The sequence below is a fragment of the Polistes canadensis genome, unplaced genomic scaffold (genome assembly GCF_001313835.1).
Source record: "Polistes canadensis isolate GaletaPanama2010 unplaced genomic scaffold, ASM131383v1 scaffold_297, whole genome shotgun sequence".
NCBI classification, from domain to species: Eukaryota; Metazoa; Arthropoda; class Insecta; order Hymenoptera; family Vespidae; genus Polistes; species Polistes canadensis.
Window position 1 is genome coordinate 67,670 of NW_014569844.1, and position 23,108 is coordinate 90,777.

General features: G+C 34.7%; 1 protein-coding gene across 1 annotated transcript in view; it reads left to right on the plus strand.

The window, feature by feature from the left end:
* Positions 1–23,108, plus strand: part of LOC106791328 (lachesin-like) — a 114,070-nt gene that overhangs the window by 22,945 nt on the left and 68,017 nt on the right. The gene's annotated exons all lie outside the window — the stretch shown is intronic.

Below are 23,108 nucleotides of genomic sequence, written 5' to 3' on the forward strand. Positions count from 1 at the left end.
AAAAAAGGGGGTGGATGGTTGGGTGGGTGGGTTGTTGGGGGACTAGAAAAAGGAAGGCACGAAAAAAAAAGAAAAAGAAAAAAATAAAGCGAGCATTCGAGAACATTCCACGCGAATTGTGAGAAATATTTTTCTTTTTTTTTTTTAAGCACGCGGGGAGAGAAGAGAGGGAGGGATAAGGGTAGGAGTAGTCGGAGTTAAAGTCGCGCAAGCACAACGTGCGTTCTCTATTCAACCCGTTCTGTTTTTTTCCTACCAACGTTGTCGATTTTCTTTTCTTTTTTTTTCTTCTGTCTACCTTTTTTAATTATTTAATACGTGTTCTAAGCACTTTTGTGCGTTACGTTTAACGCATTTTTCTTCAGACATTTTTTTATTGTTGTTCGATCAAACGATTTCGCGTACTCGTATATTCGATATAATATCTAATTGAAGTTTTTAAGTTTTGTTAGTTAACAGGATTAATACTGCACGATCATCTAATGAAGATAATCCCACACTATTTCATCACACACACACACCCAAAGAAGATATCGATGAAACGAACGAATAAATGTTGATTTTTTTGTTCTCTCTTTTTTTTCCTTTCCTTTTCTTTTCTTTTCTTTTCCGATTGGTAGAAAAAGCGTGACAACTTCGTTGGCTTCGAGGAGGTCGATAAAAAGGGAGATGTAGTGCAATATAGTATAGTGAAGACCCTCGTAGTATAATACCGATTGCTAAGTGGACTTCTTCAAGTATTCTCGTGTTACAATAGATACTTTTATTTCTATTCGTTATTTCCCCCCTCCCCCACCTTTCTTTTTTTCTTCTCTCTATCTCTCTCTCCCTTTTTTCTTCCTTTCTCTCTTAATACCTTTTACACTCGCACGTTATAAAATGCTCGTTATGGTGTAGTAGTCGGTTTTCGGGTATGGGCAGAGAGGGACGAGGAATTTAATTTAGAACTGTGATTTATATTTTAGCTGGCCCATAAAATGGGGAAATAATTTGTCCCCGGAACGAGTATGAGATTGCACTTCCTTTCCCACCCCCTTCCATACCTACCTACCTCCCTTAAACCCACCCACCCACAAACTCCCCCACCTATCTCTTCTCTTTCTCTCTTTTATTCTTTCACATTTTCCATTCATCCTTTTATTCTTTTTTTTCTTCTATTTTTCTTTCCAACTTTTATCATCCGACCTGAATCGAAAGATGTATTTCATTTCTAAAGGATATTATTTTGTGCAAATTTTTCCTTTAAGTGAAAGTAAATCAACGTGTAAGATGGTCTTACGTGACGTAAAAGTGTCGAGCTCGGGGGTACCACCAATGGGGGGGGGGATAGAAGAAGAAGAAGTTGGAATGTGAAAGAAAATACTTTTAGAGGAAATGGGATATAACGTTTTACCCCTACACACCATCTTTTTGTTCTTCTATTTCTAATTATTAAAAAACGATCCAAATATATATATGAGAGAGAGAGAACAATCAAATATTTTCACTCATTGGTATCGATATTTTAAATAAATGATTAAAAATACAATATTTATATTATCCTGAAACATTTGTTGTTTGCATTTACAAAAAAAGTATCGACCAAACGGGAACTTTGTGTAAAGTGTTTTGTTAACTTTACTTTTTCTTCTCTCGGTTATTTAGAACTTGGATGGAAAATATTTGCAATGAAAAAGATTTGATAAAAAAAGAAAAAGAAAAAAAAGAAAAAAAAATAAAATAAGAAGAAGAAAAAGGAAGAATGAGAAAAAAGGGAGCGGCGAGGAGGGGGGAGGAGACCAAAGAAAGAGAAGAATTTACAACAGTCAAGATTCGTGTTCTTCGAAAAGTCACAAACTTTTCACGCTTCCTTCGATATCGATTGATATAAAGGTAAAGTTGGAAAAAGTTTTCTACGCGGGGGCAAGAAAAACGTACCCTTTTTAATAAACGAATCCATTCCCCCCCACCCCCCGCATTTTTTTTATTTCTTTTTTCTGCCAAGCACAACCTACCTAGGAAGAGGAAGAACTGGTGGGAGGTGCTCTCGCTAGCCTAGGTAAGAATGTAAGATTACGTTTTCGAAACTATGCCGTAGTAAAGTTTTAATGACCACTTTGGGAGTTAATTAGGTTGAAATCCACGGAATCGCGAACGTATCGAAAACGAGTAAAGTTCTATTCTTGGATAGGAAGAAAATGAAATTTAAGTAGGGGAGCTTTCGGTATCATACCGAAAATATACTCAAACTGTATATAGTCAAAGAATGAAATGAAATGAAAGAAAACGAAAAATGAATTCTAATAGAATTTATATTTGATTATTTTTTGGTTAAAATCCAACGAACGGATTTTATATAAAAATCGTGTTAACAGTTAAACAATAAATTATTACCTTTTTCCGATCAGTATAATAATCAATTATAATACAAACAAGATTATAAAATGACTTTTTAGTAAATATATACCTATCTACTTGATTTAATGAAAATCATGCGACCAAATTCTTAGAAAAAAAAAAGTAGAATTTTGAATGGAATCTTAAATAATTTGCAATAAATAAAATGATTTAAAGATATTCCTTTTTAACGAATGAATAATATTATTGGGTTGGTAACTAAGTGATTGCGGATTTTTTGATTGGCAACTAAGCGAGCATGGTTACTTTAATAAAAAACCTACACAGGTCCCCGGGGGTCCCCTCTCTTTCTTTTTATATATTTATCTATCTTTTCCCAACATTTCAAAAAGTCAATAGTAAAGTGTTATTTTAATTAAACGATCGAATTGTTGTTCTAAGAGAACTAATAACAATTAACGATGAGAAAATGAGTGAGTAAGAAAAAAAAGGATTCAGAAGAAAATAGAGAATGGAAGACAGACAGAGTCGGCATGAATAATTCTCTGACGATATAATTAAAGGGGCGGGAAGGGTGGCAGAAAGCGGAGGGGTATGATAGAAGAAAGGGTGATATTCGCGTGAATCTACGTTTAACGCCGGTGGGGGGGGGGTTTGAAGATGGGAACAAGTAGTAATAGTAGTAGGACGAAATATTCTAGTCGGCCTGGGAGAGATATTTACGACTTGAAAAGGACGCAGTAGGACGGAATAGGACGAAGGACGGAAGAATAGAACGAACCAAGGGACGAAGACTTGAAACGTGGTCGTTTCAAGGAAAGACGGAAGAAGAAGTAACTGCGATCTCGTCTACTTCGACTCATCCCTTTCATCCCTTCCTTTCTTTACTACCTAGCATCACTCCTTTTAGTAAGAGTTCACCCCCAAGAAGACTGAGGGATTCATTAAGGTTGGATGGAGGTGTTAATATAGTGAACATTGCCTTTGGGACTAGACCGTGCAGTTCATCCAGCACTTTGGTTCATAGTAAGACAAGGATACAAAGTTCCAACTGGGTAGAGATAGAGAGAGATAGACAAAGGGTACATACACCCCCTAGTCAGTCTTTCTAGGTAAAGGCTTGAAAATATTGGAGTAGGGATAGAGGAACTGTGACAAGAAGGGTAGGAGGAAACGGGGTTTTAGTCTTGTCTATGAAAACGGCCAGAAAATGGGGAGAATAAAATGGGACCCGGTATAGTCAAGGTAGTGTTGTTCTACCTATAGCATAATACTACTATCTGTGTATGTATATGTGTATGGGGGTGTGTGTAACTTCTACAACGTGAGAGTGAAACGGTAGAATGGATGGAACGGTTGAAGGAAAGGAGACTACGAGAAATAGTGGAAGGAGGAGGTGGAGGAGGGGGATTAAGGTTAAGAGAAGGGGGATGTAAAGGAGAAGGGTTGCTACGTAGATGAGGCTATGAAGCTAAATTACGCGAGTCAAGGCTCCGACAAGACGAAACTATTAGCCAAGATTTAGGTGTACCTACTACTTGCTAATGTCGTTTCCTCTCTTTCTCTCTCTCTCTTTCTCTTTCATTCTCATTCTCAGTTTAATTGTAAGTTGAATCTGTATGTATCAGTCATTTTCTTTATTCTTAATTTTGTTTAGTTGAGTACGTTGGATAATTTCAACATTAGATTTACGACATTAGATTCGTTCATTAGTTTTGAATGATTTATAAATATTGTTTGAATGATTGGTCGAATAGGATGGGAGATGAATTAATATTAATTAAAAACCAACATATATTTTTTCAACAAAAATAATATTTAAGTTTTATATATATATATATATATGATAATTAAATTTTTAATGAGTCGAATTGGCTTAATCGTCAGTCAACTTTTTATATCTATGATAGATAAACAAAAACAAAAAAACAAAGATTAATTTACATTTATCTACTTGAATTGAAATAGTTTTATCGATCTTATAGATGTATTCTATCCATCGATGTACTTGTATACCACGAGAATTGGTCTAATCAAATTTAATTACTATCTAACAGGGAGGGAAGACAGTAAGAGTAAAAGAAAGCCATAGAAATTCAATATTCTCTGGTTTTCTCTATTTCTCTCTCTCTCTCTCTCTCTCTCTCTCTCTCTCTCTCTCTCTCTATCTCATACACACACTCGTTCTTTCGTACTTTCTTTTCTTTCTTTCTTTCTTTCTCTCTCTCTCTCTCTCTTTAACAGAGTAGAAGAGTTTCGATCGAAAGGTGAGACAAGAAATAGAAAAAAAGAGAGAGACAAGGAAAGTGAACTTAGGACTGAGATAAAACCCAGTTAGAAAGAAAAGGAAACACCAGAAGGAAAAGAAAGAAAGGGAATAAAGATATAGGATAGATAGAAAAAGAAAAAGAAAAAGAAAAAGAAAAAGAAAAAGAAAAAGAAAAAAAAAGAGAGAGAAAGATAGAGAGATAGAAATGAAACAGGATAGGGGAACACCGATTTGCATCCGCTTGAATTTCTCAATGCGTTTAAGGGGTGGAGGAGAAGAATAGACACCATTGTAAGGGTAGAAGGAAAATCTTAGCGAGAACTACGAGGAATATACTTGGTCTTAACGGTCTTGAACTCTTAATCCTCTTCTTAGTATTATATATATATATATAATCCATACCTTAATCTTTTCAACGAGATTAATACTAACAAACACGTTTTTCCTACGATTTACTCCCTCCCTCCCCCTCCCACCTTTCCAACCCCTTTACCCCAAACCACTCTTGGGAGTCGGATTTCGTTTACCTCGCGAAGAAGTGCCACCCATTATTCATCTTTATTACTTTTTTTCTTCCTTTTTTATAATTTTATTTTTGTATTTTTATATCTTTCCTTGTCGATTATTTTTTTTTCTATTTCTTTTCTTTTGCCTTTTTTATTTAAAACCGTCGTTTTAAAACGTCTCTTCTTCTGCAAATTTATATTCGCGACAAGTTGTACAATTAAAGATATTTCTACGTTTCGTAGTGGTAGTAGTAGTATATTTCTTTCTTTCTTTCTGTCTTTTTTTATTTTGATTTTCATTCTTCTCTCTCTCTCTCTTCCTTTTTTCCTTTTTTTTTCTTCTTCGTTATATAAAAGAGTTGCATTTTTGTGGAGAAAATATCGAACAATTTCGGTAATGGTGCAATCAAAGAACATCGAACATCGATTCGGTCTATCGAAAAAAGGGGGGAATAGGAAAGAGTATGTGTGCTAGAATGAAAGAGAGAAAGAAAGAAAGAAAGAGAGAGAGATAGAGAGAGAGAAGGTAGGAAAAGGTAAAACGTAGAAATGTTAGAGACGTAAACGAGCCGTTTCTCTCTTATTCCAATCCAATCTCGTGCTTTTGTTCGATTCGCGAAAACCGAACGTTCATAGAAGGGAAAGAGAAATAGAAAGAGAAAGAGAAAGATGTGGGGAAGGGGAGTGGGGTAGAAGAGGGGGACGGGAGAGAAGAAGGTGATGGAATGAGAAGTACCCATACAAACCACCACCACCACTTCTTTATACCCACTCGAAAGATTTTTTGATCCGCTTCATTAACGCCATTTTCACTTTTATACTTTAATCCCTATTCTATAGAATCTATCTAACGAGTAGTAATCTTTGATTACTTTATCCAATGGTATTCACAAAATGGTATTACGTGATTTTTCTTTTCTTCCTTTTTTTTTTTCCTATTGTTCAAACATCACATAAACACACACAGATCCAAACATACCTACATATACTTATACTTGAAGGAAAGTTAGTGTTAGTGAGTCAGAGAGAAAAAAAGAAATAGGGGCGAGGGGGTGAGATTCACGATTTAATATACATGCTATTACACAGATACGGTATGATCGATCGTTTACCCCCTACTCCCACCTCTAACCTCCCCCCTCGTTTCCCTGTTTTTCGCGTTTATATCCGCGCAAGAAAAATTATCGACAATTTATCAATCGTGAAATTTATTGGCTCGCTATGTGTACCCACTCGATAAAAAGTCTTTGAAATATATTTATCGTTATATTTATCGTTATATTTATCGTTATATCGGAAATATTTAATCATAAAAATATTTCTATCTCGGAATACAAATTACATTTTCTTCTTTGCGAAGAGGGAGAGCGGGGGGCGAGGAAGGAGGGTCTTGCAATTTGTATCGTAATTATTATTATTATTAAATTTTATTTAGCTAGGATAACTTCGGTCCTGAGATTTCTTGTATTCGATGATAGAAGTTTAAATCAAAAGAATATTATTAAGAAAAATTAATCCATCTCGAAATATTTTCATTTGAGAATATCTTCTAGAACAAAAATTGGAATTATAACATTACAAAAGAGAGATTTCAATATTTTAATATTATAATTACTATTATTATTTTTATTTAGTTTATAGATAATTTGTTTTTCTTGCTTGATGATTCATTGCTTTCGATATATATAAGTATATATATATATAGTTTTTTGGTTCTATTTTCCAAAGCAAGATAGAGTTCGTAGTAAAGTCCCACGAAATTTGGAGAATGTTTCTTCGGTTATTGATTGTGTACACATAAGAAAGTTAAACAGTAAGTTTGATGTTAAGCCAGGAAGGTTCTTCCTCGGTGTCGTCCTAATCAAGACGAGTTCCTCTCTCACCATGTTACAATGTTTGCTCACGTACAACGAAATCTTAACTTCCAAGGGTAAGGGCTGCCTCTCAAATGAAATAACTGGACGTTATGAATTAATATATATATATATATATATATATATATATATACATACATACTTTGACCAAATAATTGTTTCTCTTTATACATATAATATATCAACTTTAAAAATATCTTCATTAATCGTTTAATTGATCGATCAACAGGTGTACACACATTAAAATGATAATTAACTAAAGTTAAATAAACAATGTTACATTAATCATTTGATTTCTTTTTCTAAATTCTATTCCATTGATAAATGAAGAAAATATGTTGCCGGACGTGGGTGTTGTCCAGTAGTCAGGAAAATATAATAGTTCGAGTTGACAAATCGCCAGGTCAGTTAAAAGTCAGTGGAAACGGATTAGGTGGCGCTAACACGAGGCGAGCTTTCAGACACGAGCTTTCGCGTAAAGGCGTTGTGTGGGTGTCACATCAGTACAGTGTACAGAGAGTAATACGGCAAAGCAGAGAGAGAGCGAGAGAGAGAGAGGGAGAGCAGGGTGTGCAACAAGTTGCTTTACCCCGAATGTTTCCCCTCCTTCTCGGCTGGGAACTCCGCGAAAGGCAAGCTTTCTAGGTTGATAGGAAGCTAGGAAAAGCTAGGAAGCTTGCTAGTTACCTAGCTAGATAGATATACTTACCTTCCTATCAACCTACTTTTACTTAAGTTCGTATTCATTTTTTAAAACGTCCTCCCTAGATTCTTTTGCAAGAAAGATTATTGTATTTTCACCTTTTATCAATTTACACAACCCTAACGCAGTGATAAGAAGCGTACAAATTCAAGCAAAAACGTGACGATTTACGTGAATCGTTTCGTTAAATGTTAAGATCTCAAGTAACATATTATCTTAAATGTATAATAATTATTTAATAGAAAATGATTACTTTAGATTTATTTAATTTTTAAACATTTGATGATCGGTTAGGTCAGAATTTTCATGTATTAGATCGGTAACGTACTTGAAACTATGCAGAGAATTTCCAAATGGTGTAGGTGGGAGACATTGGATCGTTAGAATGTGATACCATACAATCCTATACTATCCTGTAGATACCATACACGTATATACATATATATATATGGGGGTCTTGGGGTCTTCTTCTGTCTTTAATAACAGACAAAAGGAACTCTCTCTCTCTCTCTCTCTCTCTAGCTTTCAAGTTATTGTCAGTATCATCTGTATATCTGATTGGTAGAATCGTCAATTGATCGATTCACCTATCCATCTATCCATCATGGTCTCTGGTTCATCCATTGATTCCTCAGCAATAGGAGAAACGAAACGATCGATCGTAGTTGCTTAAGCAACCAACGAACAACCCCTTTCTCCCCTTCCCCTCATTCGATTCATCCCCTTTACTACACTCTCCTCCTCTCCAGTCCCTCCCCCCACCCCTCTTTGCATGAATATTACATCCTCGCGTTCAATTGTATTTCCCAACGATACGATTTCTGTTTGTGTCTTACTTAACCAGTCAGACGATGATTTCATCGATTATTCTACATGTATCTTCTCACAGAAGCCTTCTATGTAGAAAGCTTCTTCCCCATTCGATATCTGATCCCATTATAAGAGAGACAGATAGATAGGTAAACCATTGTTTCAATGATTAAAACATTTCTCCTCGTTAGAAGAAATATTTTATGATATTATGGTGAAAGGAAAAGTTTGTAAGTTCGTTCATTGTGTTGTTTCAAATAATCCAACAATTGTTTCTTTTTTTTTTTTGATTGTAAATCAATAAGATTACTTTATATATGTATCTATTAAATGTGAATTATCTCTCTCGTTTCTTTTTGTTTTCTGACATGCAAGTCATTATTGAAAATCGATTATATACTTGATTAGATAGTTTGAACTTTTTTGGAAGACGAGCAAAGTGATTACTTATCTGATTTTTCTTTAATCAATTTACCGTCTTTCAAAGATACGTTTTAGAGACACCTAAGTGTTTTCTTCTCTCTTTTTTCGAACTTTTTCAATCACACAAATAATATTTTTAATATAATACTTTCTACCTGTAGAACATACCTGTAGAATTAGAAATAAATATAAATAATATATTTACGTATATTGAAAAATAATTATATTACGATATAGAACTTTTTTGACTCGTTCCCGTAACGTTTAATTATTTTAACGAAAAAAGAAAAGGAAAAAAAAATTAATAAAAATAAAAATAGCGTGTAAAAACATTAAGGAGAATATGTTATGCATTATGTTGTAGTTTGTTAAAACGCACGAGTATAAAAGTAGGTTATACATTATTATCAAAGTAAAATGAATAAGAGAGAGAGAGAGAGAGAAAGCAAGCAGGTATGCAAGCAACCAACCAAACAACCAACCAACCTGGTATACGTTCACGTACAATAAATTACTCGCACGACCATGAAATTGACTGCGCCTACAATCCTGTGTGTAAACACGGTTGGTGGTTCATAACGTCACGAAATCTGGGGAAGCGATCATCAAACCTTGGCTTGTATACAACCGAGGGATATGGCCTAAGGGGTAGTCCTCCGTGATATTAACCCCTGCATTGTAAGACGTTGCACGAAATATCCACCCCCTTCCTTCTCTTTCTCCCCCAACTTCCCACCCACCCACTTCTTCATTCATCTTTGCATTTCGTAGCAATGTTTGAGAGAGAAATATTGAATTTCTTTGTTTTATATGTAAATTCAATCTGAATACTCTGGTCTTTTTGTTTATTATTTAAATCATTTATTTTATACTTTTTATATATATATATATACGAGTATAAATAACGATACATATTGGTTGTTGTTGTTATTTTTATTCATTGAAAATATTAATGTACTTTTCTTTTTTTTAGAAATATTTGTTTTGGATCCTGTATATTTGCATCCTATGCATTTGATTATTATTTACAAGGATTTAGGTATAGAAAAAGAAAACACAAAAACAAGCGTGCAGACTCAAGTGATATATATTTATTTGGTCTGTTTTTTAAATTCTATTAAATTTACTTTTAAGCGCAAGCAAGTGTAAAGATATATACATATATATACATTATATATCTTTATTTTTGATTTAACAAACAATTGTTTGGTATTGTATTTTTGTTGTATTTTGTTGCATACCACTTGTAATATTTATTGAAAATTAAATTCGCATCGGATTTCAGTCGAAAAATAAAAGTTTATAAGGTACGTACGTAAAATTTCTTTCGTCGTAGAAATAAATAATACTGTCTAGTCTTGTTAAACGAATGCAACAAGAACAACAACAACAAAAAGAAAGAAGAAGAAGAAGAAGAAGAAGGAAAGAAGGAAGAAAAAGAAAAAAAGGGAGTTACATTTTAAAAGGAAGCACTTTTAAAATCTCTTTTTCCATTCGTTTAGACGTCCCTCTCGTTTTCCCTGTGGAATTTTTCTTCAAAGAACGAAATAGACGGTCAGAGACAGACACGGAAAGAGAAGACAGTAATACATAGAGAAAGAAAGAAACAAACAAACGGATAGAAAAAGAAAAAGATTGAGTTCTTATTCGGCTTTCATCTTATAAAAGATTTACGTCGATTACCAACGACTGCAAAAGCTCATGATGAAGGTAAAGTAGAACCCGATAAATTGTTGTTGTTGTTGTTAAAAGCGCGAACACATTAGTATAGAAAAATAGAAATAAATAAATTCGAATCGACAATCGATGGGATTTATTTTGTGAACGAATAAAAATACAATTTATAGAATCGGGTTTTTTATTTTATCATCCACTAAATCACAGGAGATACTCAAGATTTTTTTCTTTAATCGGTAACATACATTTACATTCCTACATCAAATGGGTCATTATAAATCGATGATTACAAAAATATATATTATAAAAAGATCAATCAATTTTGGCTAATAAAATAATTGGCATTCCTGACAACATTTGAATTCATATCGAGTTAAATACACGTATCGTATGGTCTTTTGACACCAGTATTGAGTTACTATTCTTTCTAATAATAAGTCAGAAAAAAAAAATCTATTCTATCGTCAGTCATATTGGACTCGTGTTTTTCTATTTGTCTTTCTCTTTCTATTCGTCAAACAGAAACACAGCATTCGTCGTATGAAACATTGACAAACTTTTATCGATGGTGTATAATCTTAGCAATCGATTTAGTTAGTTTGAAAGATATGGGTACCGGGAATTAAAAAAAAAAGAAAAATATTTTTACAAATGATTTTATTCGTCATTGAAATCGATCCAATCTAATTTCATTCATTGACTTAAATCTTAAATTAGTATCCACCAAAAAGAATAATTCGACGATAATTGGGCTATTCGATAATTATACAATTTAATAAAAATAGACGAGGTGGGGGGAGGGTTTTGATTGATTGATCGATCACATTAAAAAAATAGATAGATGATCGTTAGAATTGAAGGTATTACAGGAAAACTATAGTTATCAAGAGTGATACATTCTTTCTCGCATAAATGTTTTGTATCATTTGTTTTCACGCGAGTACCACCCACACCGATGTTTATGTACAAATACATGCATGCATGTATGCAAGCAAACGCGAACAATCACGTAAACGTTGCGCATTCACACCGATTTCTTTTCCAACCACGAATTGTCACTGTTTCGGGGAGCAAGGGGTAGCAAAAAAGAGGGCAGCGGAAAAAAACAAAAAAAAATGAATAAATAAAATAAAAGAAGAAAAGAGTACAACGTGATATGAAAAAAAAAAAAAATTAAAAGACCCAAAAGAAAAAAAAGAAAAAAGAAACGTGGCAGGAAAGTGTGAAAATTGTGCGTGCGGGGGTGGAGAAGTGGGAGGGAAGGGGTGGTAGGTGACTCACCGTTTTCCTCTTTCGACAATCACGGACTCGATCCGCTTTATGGGGGTCGGCAGGGGAGGGTGGAAAGGTGGCTGTTCTCTATGTTTGTCGCCTCGACAGGCGTCATGCGAATGTGCATGGCAATGTTTGAACTGGTGCACAACTGCACATATAACTCGTGGCCCAGCGTACTGTGTTACATACGTCGACGCGTACAGAACTATGATACGTGACGTGGATACACAAAAGAAACTTCGATTGTAATAGTATATATGTGTAAGTGTATGTGTACGCGCGTGTATATATGTGTCGTGAGAATCCTTCAACTATGATATCTCTCGAGACTTAGAAAGAGAGAAAATATTAGATACCAACATGTATTCTCCATTTCGATATATATATACGTGTGTGTGGACTTGTATATGGCTCGTCGATATATTTTATTCGGTATTTTTGTTTTCTTCTTTTCCTCACTTATCGTATTTTTATCATTCGGTATAGTAACTGGTAGGACAAATATATATATATGGTATATATATGTATACACGACATCTTAAATTTAGATATATACGTATGCAAGTATTTATATAGGTAACAGTCATGGAAAAGTTCCTAAACAATTCAGGATTAACAGTGACTAAATTTACAAACAACGCTGGCCCGGAACGTTTGGCATGTTTAAACGATGAACGCCACGAGAGGACGACTCGTATCCTTTGCACATATACATTTACACATTTATCCACCAACCTACACATATCATATACACATACACATACATATATATATTTATATATCTATATCTACATATAGTATATAGTATATATATATATACACATTTTACATTGTTAACGCGAAAAAAGCTTTAAAACCCTTTTTCACTGGGCAAACATTATTGCGATTTATATCGTCCTCGTATTTCCACTCGGTACGGAATTACGCGCAAAATTCGCGGACTGTTTGACGTGTATAGGCGTTGAAAAAAAGACACATTTTTCGCATCCACTTCCCCCTACTACCACCCTCTATTTTCCACCTCCTCACTTCCAACCCTCCGGTTCCCATACACACATGCATACGCGCATATCCATACACATATACATATAGAAGTTCTCCTATCCGGCAACCAACTCCCGGTTTTATCGTGTCCTCCATCTCCTTCGATGCGTTTTTTATGGTCCAAGCTGGACGACGACGATTTACGTATTTTTTATTATCACAGAAATTCTCGACATTGTCTAAAAGCAGGTATATAACTATATATATATATATATTTTGTAAAGTTTATCATTCATCTTGTGTGTGTGTGTGTAGCAAAGGTTTAATAGAGATAAAGTAAACGCGTTAAAAAATATTTATCATTATTTTTACAATATTATTTTATTATTATAACAATATTATTGCGTCTCTCAGAGAGTTGTGTGTCTTATAATAATTAAAACAAATTAACGGTGTTAATAACAATCTATAATTTTGTATATTTAAATGAACGAAGTATCAAATAGTATACAACAACAATTTGATAATTAGTTTAGTGAACGTAAAGAACAAAGTTGAGGCATAATCATTCGAGAGTAATCTATTTGGTGTCAGAAAGTTAAACCGATAGAATAGAAAAAAATGTAGGGGATAAAGATAAAGATATATATTAGATGGAAGATAGGTAGGAAGGAATTCGTAGGTTTCTATCAACGGTCCTAGGAACAAGTGGGAGGACGTTCTGTTTTCATGGGGCATTTAACTCGTAGCAGATAGGCAAGTGTTTCTTGGGGGTGGGTGGTGGTGGTGTTCTCCTCCTAGCTAATAGGATTATCCGGATTCACTAAGTTTTGCCCAGTGCGAAATGACCGTGCTAGAAGGACGCTAACGCACTGGGAAATTTCATGGGGGTTAGAGGGTAGGGGTAAAGGGGAGAAGGGGGTCAAGAATTTCTCTATCCTTTAACCGCGCTTACACCTACTCTTACTTCTACGAGAAACTCGATATTCTGGATTTACCTCTCGTTAAACGATTTCATACCTTCTGCCCTTCGGCATAAAGCGAGAAAGCTTTTCCCTTGAACCCTTACAAATCCCGGCCCCCTTCCCTCGTTGCCCCGCCAATCCCCATTTCTAATCCTATTCAGTTTCCTAACTTATCTTTCTTCTATCATTCATATATCATATTATTTAAGTTCATAACGATTAAGTGGAACAACCGATTTACGATATTCTATATAAGAACAATTGAAATTATATTATATTAATTATTAATGTGTCTGTGAACTCTGAAATTTGTTTCTTAACTATTCATACATTTATGTATCATTTATAGTCAACCTGGATACAATGTAAATGATTAACAATGAATTCAGTAGTTTAATGTTACTTGTTAAAACCTTTTTTCTAATTACGATAATATATTTTTGATTGTTAATTGACAAATGGGTCGCATTAAACGTTTATAAATTACGTATAAATTATTTACATAATATATATATATATATATATATATATATATATACGAGCAACGAAAGCATCCAATTTAAGAAGCTTTCTATCCCGTCGCTAATCGTCAAGGAATGAAGGAAGCATGCTCGACGTATTTTCCTAAATGCTTTCATTGTTCAGTAACATGCATTTTGCGAGGTATTACATCCTACCGTAATATGTATGTATATACTTTAAGAGACATAGTACGTGACGATCATCCGCTTTACACAGGTATACAGTAAATCCTCCGAGGGATTTTGAGGAGAATCAAGAAAAATAGATTAACACATACTAACAAGAATTTATACATTTTCCAATGTTAATCTTAATCATAAATACTCAAATCATCGATATTTCTAATTACTTAATTTGCAATTTATGTTAACGAGGATGATGCTAGAAACTTACTCTAGGTAAAAACAATAATAATAAAAAAAAAAAAAAGTTATTATAACAGGACAAAGTCCTAATAAAAAGAAGAAGAATAAGAAAAAATTGAACGTATCGTAAAAATGAATTATCAATTAATTTAAAATAGGTAATCGCGTAATGGATAGATACCTTAGGAAAAGTGGGAATAATACGTGATAATCGTACGATCATCACACACCAATGGTGTTCCCATTTGAGAAAAGCTAGCTTAGCCACTGGTTAAGTTCCCTTCTTAAGAAACAGAAAAAGATCAAAGTGTGGAGAGCGTGAAGAAAGTATTCGTGAAAGTAGTAGTAGAAAAGCTATACTACCCCCTGAATCGTAGGGAATCCTAGACGGGAGGAATACAGTAGAAGGTAGCAGTAGCAGCAGCACCACCACCAGTAACAGTTTCAAAGTTGCTCGTGAAGGTGTGTATTCATCCCACCTACCGACATACACCTCGTCTACCTACGGAACCAACGGTTTCAAATCGTTCGAGTGCCCGTTATATGGGCTCCTAACCATTCTGATTCTGCTGACCACTGCTCCAACCAACCAACCAGCCACCCAACCAACCAACCAACCAACCAACCAACCAACCAACCAACCAACCAACCAACCAGCCAGTCAGCCAACCCCTACCCAAGCAAGCAAAGCTGAGCCAAGCCAAGCCAAGCCACCCTTCGTTCCTTCATTCGTTCCTTTTCGTAGCACTACTGAAAGATACGTGGTCCGCGTTCGAAAGCAAACCAGACCAAACCCAAACTAAACCAAACGAAACCAAACCTATCCTACCCCTATTCCCTGGACGTTTTCTTCGATCCTATTTTCTATCTCATTCACTCTCTTACCTCTTATCTCGTTACTTTTTTATCCTAGACACAATTTTTGTTTTCTTCCGTCTAGTTCTCTTATCTATGTTTGTTTTGTTAACGTTTTTTTTAAGCGTGTATGTCTCTGAGTGTGTGTGTGGGGGGAGGATAGGGGGTTCAATGGGTGCATTTTTTTGCTCTCTCTCTCTCTTTTTCTCTAACCGTTTTCTATCTTAATTAGAAATATTATCTTTTCTCTTCAAAATTGTTGTTCAAGTGTTTTCTTCTTTTTCCCTTTTATTTCCTTTCCATAGTTTCTTATTTGTAATAAGAATTGTATTTTTTCTTTTTTTCCTTTCCTTTCGTGAAATTATTTTTTCTACCTTTAGAGGCGCCATTAACATTCGTTTATCTTAATAAGAAATATTTCTCACACTTTTAATTCGAATTATTTATTAAGCGTTTATTATTCCGGAATAATTTTTGTATTTCTCTTCCGTTTCGTTATTGTATTGGGTCGTTTGGGGTTGGGGTTGTAAGAAATCATCGAAAGAGGATTCGAATAACTGAAACTCAGTATTCGCTATAGTAAGTTTTAACGTTTGGTTAAAGGCATTTTATTCTTTGGTGTCTACGGTCGAACGAACTCGAAGACTCACGGACGGAATTTCAAATGAGAATCTCGTTGCTCTTCGTGTGGCCTCTTGTTGCTGCTGCTGCAAGAGAGGGAAAGGGAAAGATAGGGTGGTAAGATGCAGATCCTTTTTCTCCTGTTCCTGTGTTCCTCTGCTTTTTCCTCCTGCTTCACAGCCATGCTTTCTTCGAAGCTTTAACATTTTTACTTCTCGGCAGTTTCGTGGAAAAGAAAAAGTAACCGTGAGTAGATAGGTAGGTAGGTGTAGGTGTGTGTGTTGGGTGAAGGGAAAGAGGGGGAAGGCAGGGGGAAGGAAGGAAGGCTGGAGAAAAGTCTCGTGAAAGTCGGTGGAAAGTCGGTGGAAAGTCGTACAACGTTTCGAACGAAACACGCCTGAATATACGTATGTGTGTGTGTGTGTGTGTGTGTAAGTGATTGGTATAGAAAAAGGGGGAAAGAAAGATAAAGAAAGATGGATAGATAGATAGATAGATAGATAAAGATGGAAAGAGTATAGTTTGCTCCTGTTTCCAATATCGCCTAACGTCTTTGATGCATTGGGGCCTCGGCAAGTAGGTACCACTTGTTCCTCTCGATCTTGGTAGGAAACGAAAAATAGAATGAATTCCAATCGTGTCTAAAGTCAAAGACGTGCCCTTGCCTCGAAAAACACTTGACCTTTCTTCCCTTATACACCTACTACCACCTACTACCCTTTTCTTCTTCTTCTTCTTTTTATTTTTCTTCTATCTTAAACCTTTGACCTTCTCCACTCAAGAAATCCTAACTCCACACTCGTGTTCTTTTTCTTCTTTTTGTTTTTTGTTTCTTTGGTCTATTTTTCTTTCTTTTTTATTATTATTATTATTACTTATTTTTACGATATATCGTTCGAGAATCTAATGGAAGTATAATATTAGACTTTTGATAAAACTATTATATTATTGTATTATATTTGTTCTTTTTTCTTCTATTATCATCACTTTTCTTTCTTTACACATCTGACGTCTCTCTTCTTTTTCTTTATCCTATCCTTTTTTTAGTTTTTCACGTTCTTTACCAGCATAGACTTTCTCTATATTCTACTTTCTCTGGTAAAGCGAGCGAACGAAGGAACGAACGAATAAGAGATTTTGCGAGAATAAAATCTTCCTGGAAGGTTACTAAAGTTGGACAAAGTTTAGCTTGTTAGTAAAAGGAAGACGCGATGCGAACATCCTTCCGATTTTTCCCTAGATTCCAAACTTGTTTCGGAAAAAGCTTTCTATAAGTAAGATGAACCAAAAAAATCACTTTTCTTTTTTATTTTTTACAACATATTATCTCAAACATTATATATATAATAAAATAATAAAATAATATATATTATATATATAAATTAGTATATACGAACCTTAGGGTCAATCCAATACGTGGGTGGATTGAAAAGTTGTGAGCCTGTCTCGATAAAGAAAAAAAAACGTTTTATTTCCTCTATTATGAATTATAAGATTAATTATTGTTGGAAATAACGTAAATAATTATAATTCACATGTATTAGAATCATTCGTATCGATCTTTAGAAAATGGAAATGATATTATTGACAATAATATAATCGTGCATCATAGTATAGTCATAGGGAATCAATTAATTTATCTTCTATGCGATAAGAGATGTGTCGAAGACAAGTATATATATATATATTATATATTCAGTCTTCGAAGTCTGAAACATTATGCAATGCACGCACGTAACGCGTTCATCGAGCGTGTACATCCTCTATCGAGATACCACCCTCTTTTCCCTCCTTTCCACACATCTTACCACCCCTCTTTCCACCTTCAACTACCCCTGTTTTGGACCCCTATCATCATCGAGAACCAAGTTCTCCTTCGATGTAGAACCCATACGTATATAAATTTTATATATATATATATGTGTGTGTGTGTGTATGTATGTACATTGGAGAAACTCTAGCGAAATTCTAAGCACTTTCGGTGAATCGAGAGAAAGGGATAGAAATAGGAATAGATAGACAGGTAGACAGACCGACGGTTAGAAAAATAAAAATTGATTATGTTACTTTTTGCGATAGTATTCTACAAAAGTTCAAATATATTTAATATTATTATCATCGATAAATGAAATTCACCAAAAAATAGATATTAATTTAAATGCTATAACTGTACTGTCTTAACATACAAATAATCTATTAATAATTAAATCATAAAAATGGTGAAATAAATAATACGTTGAGATAAATCACAAACTGTTGAGAAATGTGCATATAAAGAGAAAAAGAAAAAGAAAGAGAAAGAGTTAGAATAAGACAGGAAATATTTGGAAGGGTCACGCCCAGACACAGAGTTTCTCTTTGAGGGCATGCAAGGGGGTAACATTGGTACGTCGCGTAAAAAACGTCAATTTTCGATCCTGACATTTTTCCGATTTCACTTTGGACCGCGCGAACGCCGAGAACTCTGTCGGGGGTGGGGGGGCATCTCTTTTCAACTACCCTATCCTCCCTCCTCCCTGCCCCCGTTTATCCCGTCACCCCCTGTTCCCCTTTCTCCCTTCGATTTTTCCTCGAGCAAGTTCCTCTTGCACATCTTGCAGCATTGGGTAGCTTTCTTCGTACGACTGCTGGAAAATAAGGTTGAAGAAGGTTTAGGGTAGGAGAGGGGGCGGGTTGGCGGGGGTGAGAAGAAGGGTAAACAGCTTCCTGGTAGACGGAAATCGAGTCGTTGCGCGATTCGAATCGCTGCCGAGTAGAAGACGTCCTCGTCATCGTCTTGGTGGTAGTGATGGTGTCCTCTTGGCGGGTCCCTTGGGAATACTAGGTAGAAGGACTCTCTTAGATCGGAAGGAAGGATCCTTGGGATTCGTGATCCGCGTGTCGATGTCGTCCAAATACCGATCGTTGACCCGTTCTTTCAAAAGCCGTATCTACTATACTATGCTTGCTTGCTTGCTTAGGTTTTCGTTATTCATTATGGAAACCATGAAACTAGTCATTCCATTACGATTTCTTACTTTCATTCATTCGTTTTTATTTTTTAAGTATATTTATTTTTATTCTATTTGTTTGTTTTTTTTATATTCGCAAGGTCTCGGAATATTTTTCTACAATATTTCACGAGTATGATATTTAATACATATGTATGTATATATATGTATAGAGGGAGAGAGAGAGAGAGAGAAAGAGAGAGAGAGAGAGAGAAAGTAGTTAAAAATATATATAATATATAATTAGTTGCACACTCATCAACGAAATAATAATGAAAATGATTGAAAATGCGTGATTGAAGGTATTAGTAGACGATGATTAGTTTTATATATTTATGTATATATAAAAATAGTAATTTAATGGAATATAAAAAGTAACTAAATATATAATTAGTTGCACCAAAGCAGTAGTAATGAAAGTTACTTGAAGTGAGAGGTTGGCAAAAGGGGAAAGAGGATAGAATTAGTTAGAAGAAGATAGGTATATTTCGATTTAAGTTTTGCTCTGGCGAAAAATTTGTTTTTTATAATTTCATATATATAATGCTCGAAGGAGAAAAGGTTTGGCGTGGGGTTTGAGGAGGGAAGGGAAAGGGAAAGGTTGTGGAAAAGACGACTAGACATCTTTGACCGAGGGAGGTTTGTGCGCGCGCGCACACACGAGTCTTCACTTTTTCACATTTATTGCCTTATCGAAGTTCAAACGTCTTTCTTGAGAACTGTGGAATGCAAATCACGGTGGCTTAACTTAGATGAGGGTCCCGTCTATGAGAAGGTAGAAGTACCACCGTGCCAGGAAAGTCAGAAGTTTCGAATTACCAAGTGCATTGGCTCTCTACCGCGATGTAATTCGAATGCACGCGATGAGCTACCTGCCTTCTGAGTTACAATAGACGCCAGAGAAAACGAAAAACGAGTGAAAGTCTTTACATACAACTTCCCTTTTTTACAGAATTATCTTCCAATTCTTCTCTACCACTTCTTCTTTTTCTTTTTCTTTTCCCTTTTCTTTTTCTTTTCCTTTTTCTTTTTATTCTCGTTCCTTTATTTCAAATAGAATATGGGAGATTGTGAATTTCTATTGAAAAACATTAACTCGCGTATAAATGTTAGAGATTTATAATATTTTTATATTTATCTATCATAAACAATAAATATTCCCATTAGAATATCCTACCATTTATATATATAATTGTCTCAATCTATGGTTACAAATTGATCTACGATATTCGTAGGGATTGCATGATGGAAAAGGGAAAGAGATATTGAATCGTTAACTTGAAGAAAAAGTAGTTTTATTCGAGGTAACGAGAGAGACAGAGAGAAAGGAAAAAAGGATAAGAAAGAAAGAAAGAAAGGAAGATCTTTTGAAGAAGGTAATATTCAAAAGGAAAAGCCTAAAAGAAGAAAAAGTAGAAGAAGAAGAAGGAAGAAACGAAGAACATCTTAACGTCGTTCGTCGAGGATATAAGACTATCTTTGTACGCGTTTTTCCATCGTGAGAGAGAAAGACCCCGAAAGATCTGAACTCAAAGGAGTGTGTCGGAGGTTTCAGGGTTTTCTCGTCCGACAGGCTACGTCCTGCATCACAATACTTCTCCAATTTCCTGAGCACAAGTTACGGGACACGTTCCATCATGACGTCACGGGAACAAAGCTTTACCTCCAACCCCTCCCCGCTATTCCTGCTTTTCGTCCTTCGATCCTTGGACCTTACCAGTCTCCTCTACTAAATTTTCCTTCTCTCTCCAACTACTACATAGTACTATTACTACTACTACTACTATAATACTACTACTATAATACTACTACTCTATCTATCTATCTTTCTCTCTCTATCTTTGAGTTTCCTTTGCTTCAAGGAAGCGAAACTGTTGGGGGTAAATAAGCACTCTGATAAACTAAGTTTCACAACCCACGAGCACTGATTCCGATGACTTTTCTTCGATTTCATCATTACCCATTTTCTTTATTCTTTCTTTCTTTTTTTTTCTTTTTCTTTTTCTTTTTCTTGTCCATTGGACAAATAATTTCCTGACATTTCGATAGATTACAATGGGTATCCAGTGGTCTTCCATTCTCCTTCTTATTTTTTTCCTTTTTTTTTCTCTCTCTCTCTCTCTCTTTCTCTTTCTTTCCCTTTCTCTAATTCACCATTCATTAAAAGACTTTCTTTTTAATTTCTTTTTTTCTGTTTTTGTCTTCCCCCTATGTGAAGTTACTCCACGATTTTCCTACAAGAGTCTTCTACTTCTTCTTCTTTTTTATATATTTTCTTTTCATTTCTTTTTCTCTCAAAACTCTCGTTTCTCCAAAGAAAGAAAGAGAAAGAGAAAGAGAAAGAGAAAGAGAAAGAGAAAGAGAAAGGGAGTTCGGTCCTTTGTCTCTCAACGAAGAAGAAAATGATTCCCATCCGATGAAGAGATGGATACTTTATAAGGTCTTAAGTGTGTAATTTAAGCAGTGCGATCTTATATACTGTGCCAGCTATCTATCGGTAAATCTCGTTAATTATGAAAGGGATGATGATTAAGCTCAAGCTAAGACAATTAACGCAATTACCGATATATTCTTCTTCTTATCGTGACGTATCTAATTTTATAACAGGAATTAGGGTTGAATGATATCGATATTAACAATATTTTCGTATTAATTCTATTTAAATTTGTACCTCTGCCAATAGATTTCTTTTCTTTTCTTTTCGTTATTTATTTGAATTTAAAGAAAGAGACAGATAGGAATTTTGTATCGTTTAATAAATGATTGGAATATCCTTTTTAAAATATCCTGTATAATACGAGATATAGTAGAAAAATATATTACGACGTATTCTTTCTTTATATTTCAATGAAAAATTATTCATCAACTCGTTATTTCTCGACCGCAACATAATCAAATTCAACGTTTTACCAACCGATAAAATATGATTACAATAATTTCGTGACACATATTATCGTACAGCAAATATAACCAACATTTCTTTTTACCTGTCCAAATCCTCATCGAGAAATTATTATATTTATCCTTACCCATCTTATATTATAATTATGATTATTTTCATTTGAAAAGATATATAAAAAGTTAATTGGTTAAAATAATGTGTATATTATTTTAGAAACATCCTGTATAATGGACGTAGCCAAGGATATATCCTTAATGGTCTTCTAAGATACTCTCTTCCACCTTCTCTTCATCTCATCGTACTAGTAGTAGTAATAGTAGTAGTAGTAGTAGTAGGAAAAGTGCAATCAAGCCGATCACTAATGCTCTTCCGGAAGAAGGGACAGGCTCGAGCATCCCGCAGGACGGGTTACAGTATCGCACAGGACGATTCTCTTCCTGGAAATGGAATTTCCAATTATCCGACATAGCGAGAAGAGAGAGAGAAGGAGAGAGAAAGAGGAACGTGTTCTCTCTCTCTCACACACACACTCTCTTATCCTTGATGGCCTGTGTGGAACGATTTTAGTACGTTTGGAAGATCAACCGATCGATCTGTAACATCTAATTTTCAATATTATATCCAAAAATAACGATTAGAACTACGCACGTCGAAATTATATTATTAAAAACAGCCAAAAATCTTGATAATTATTAAATACAATTTATTAATATCAATCACGAAACATTCCCACTAATAATAAACTATATCAACGCGTTTGCTGGGCCACGAATGTATCGACAAATTTCTATCGAAATAAGAATAATAATAATTAATAAAAAAAACAACCCTTCACCACCAAACGTAGATAACGAGATCACTTTCTTCTGTTAAAATATTAGCAAACAAGAGTAGGAGGGGGAGTGAAAAGTAGGTTTAAATCTAAAACGACTCGCGAACTGTAAGAACAGCGTCAAATTGATTAATATTAAAATAAGAGAGATGAGAGGAAGAGAGAAGGATGACAGAAGAGAATAAAGAAGAAGAAGAA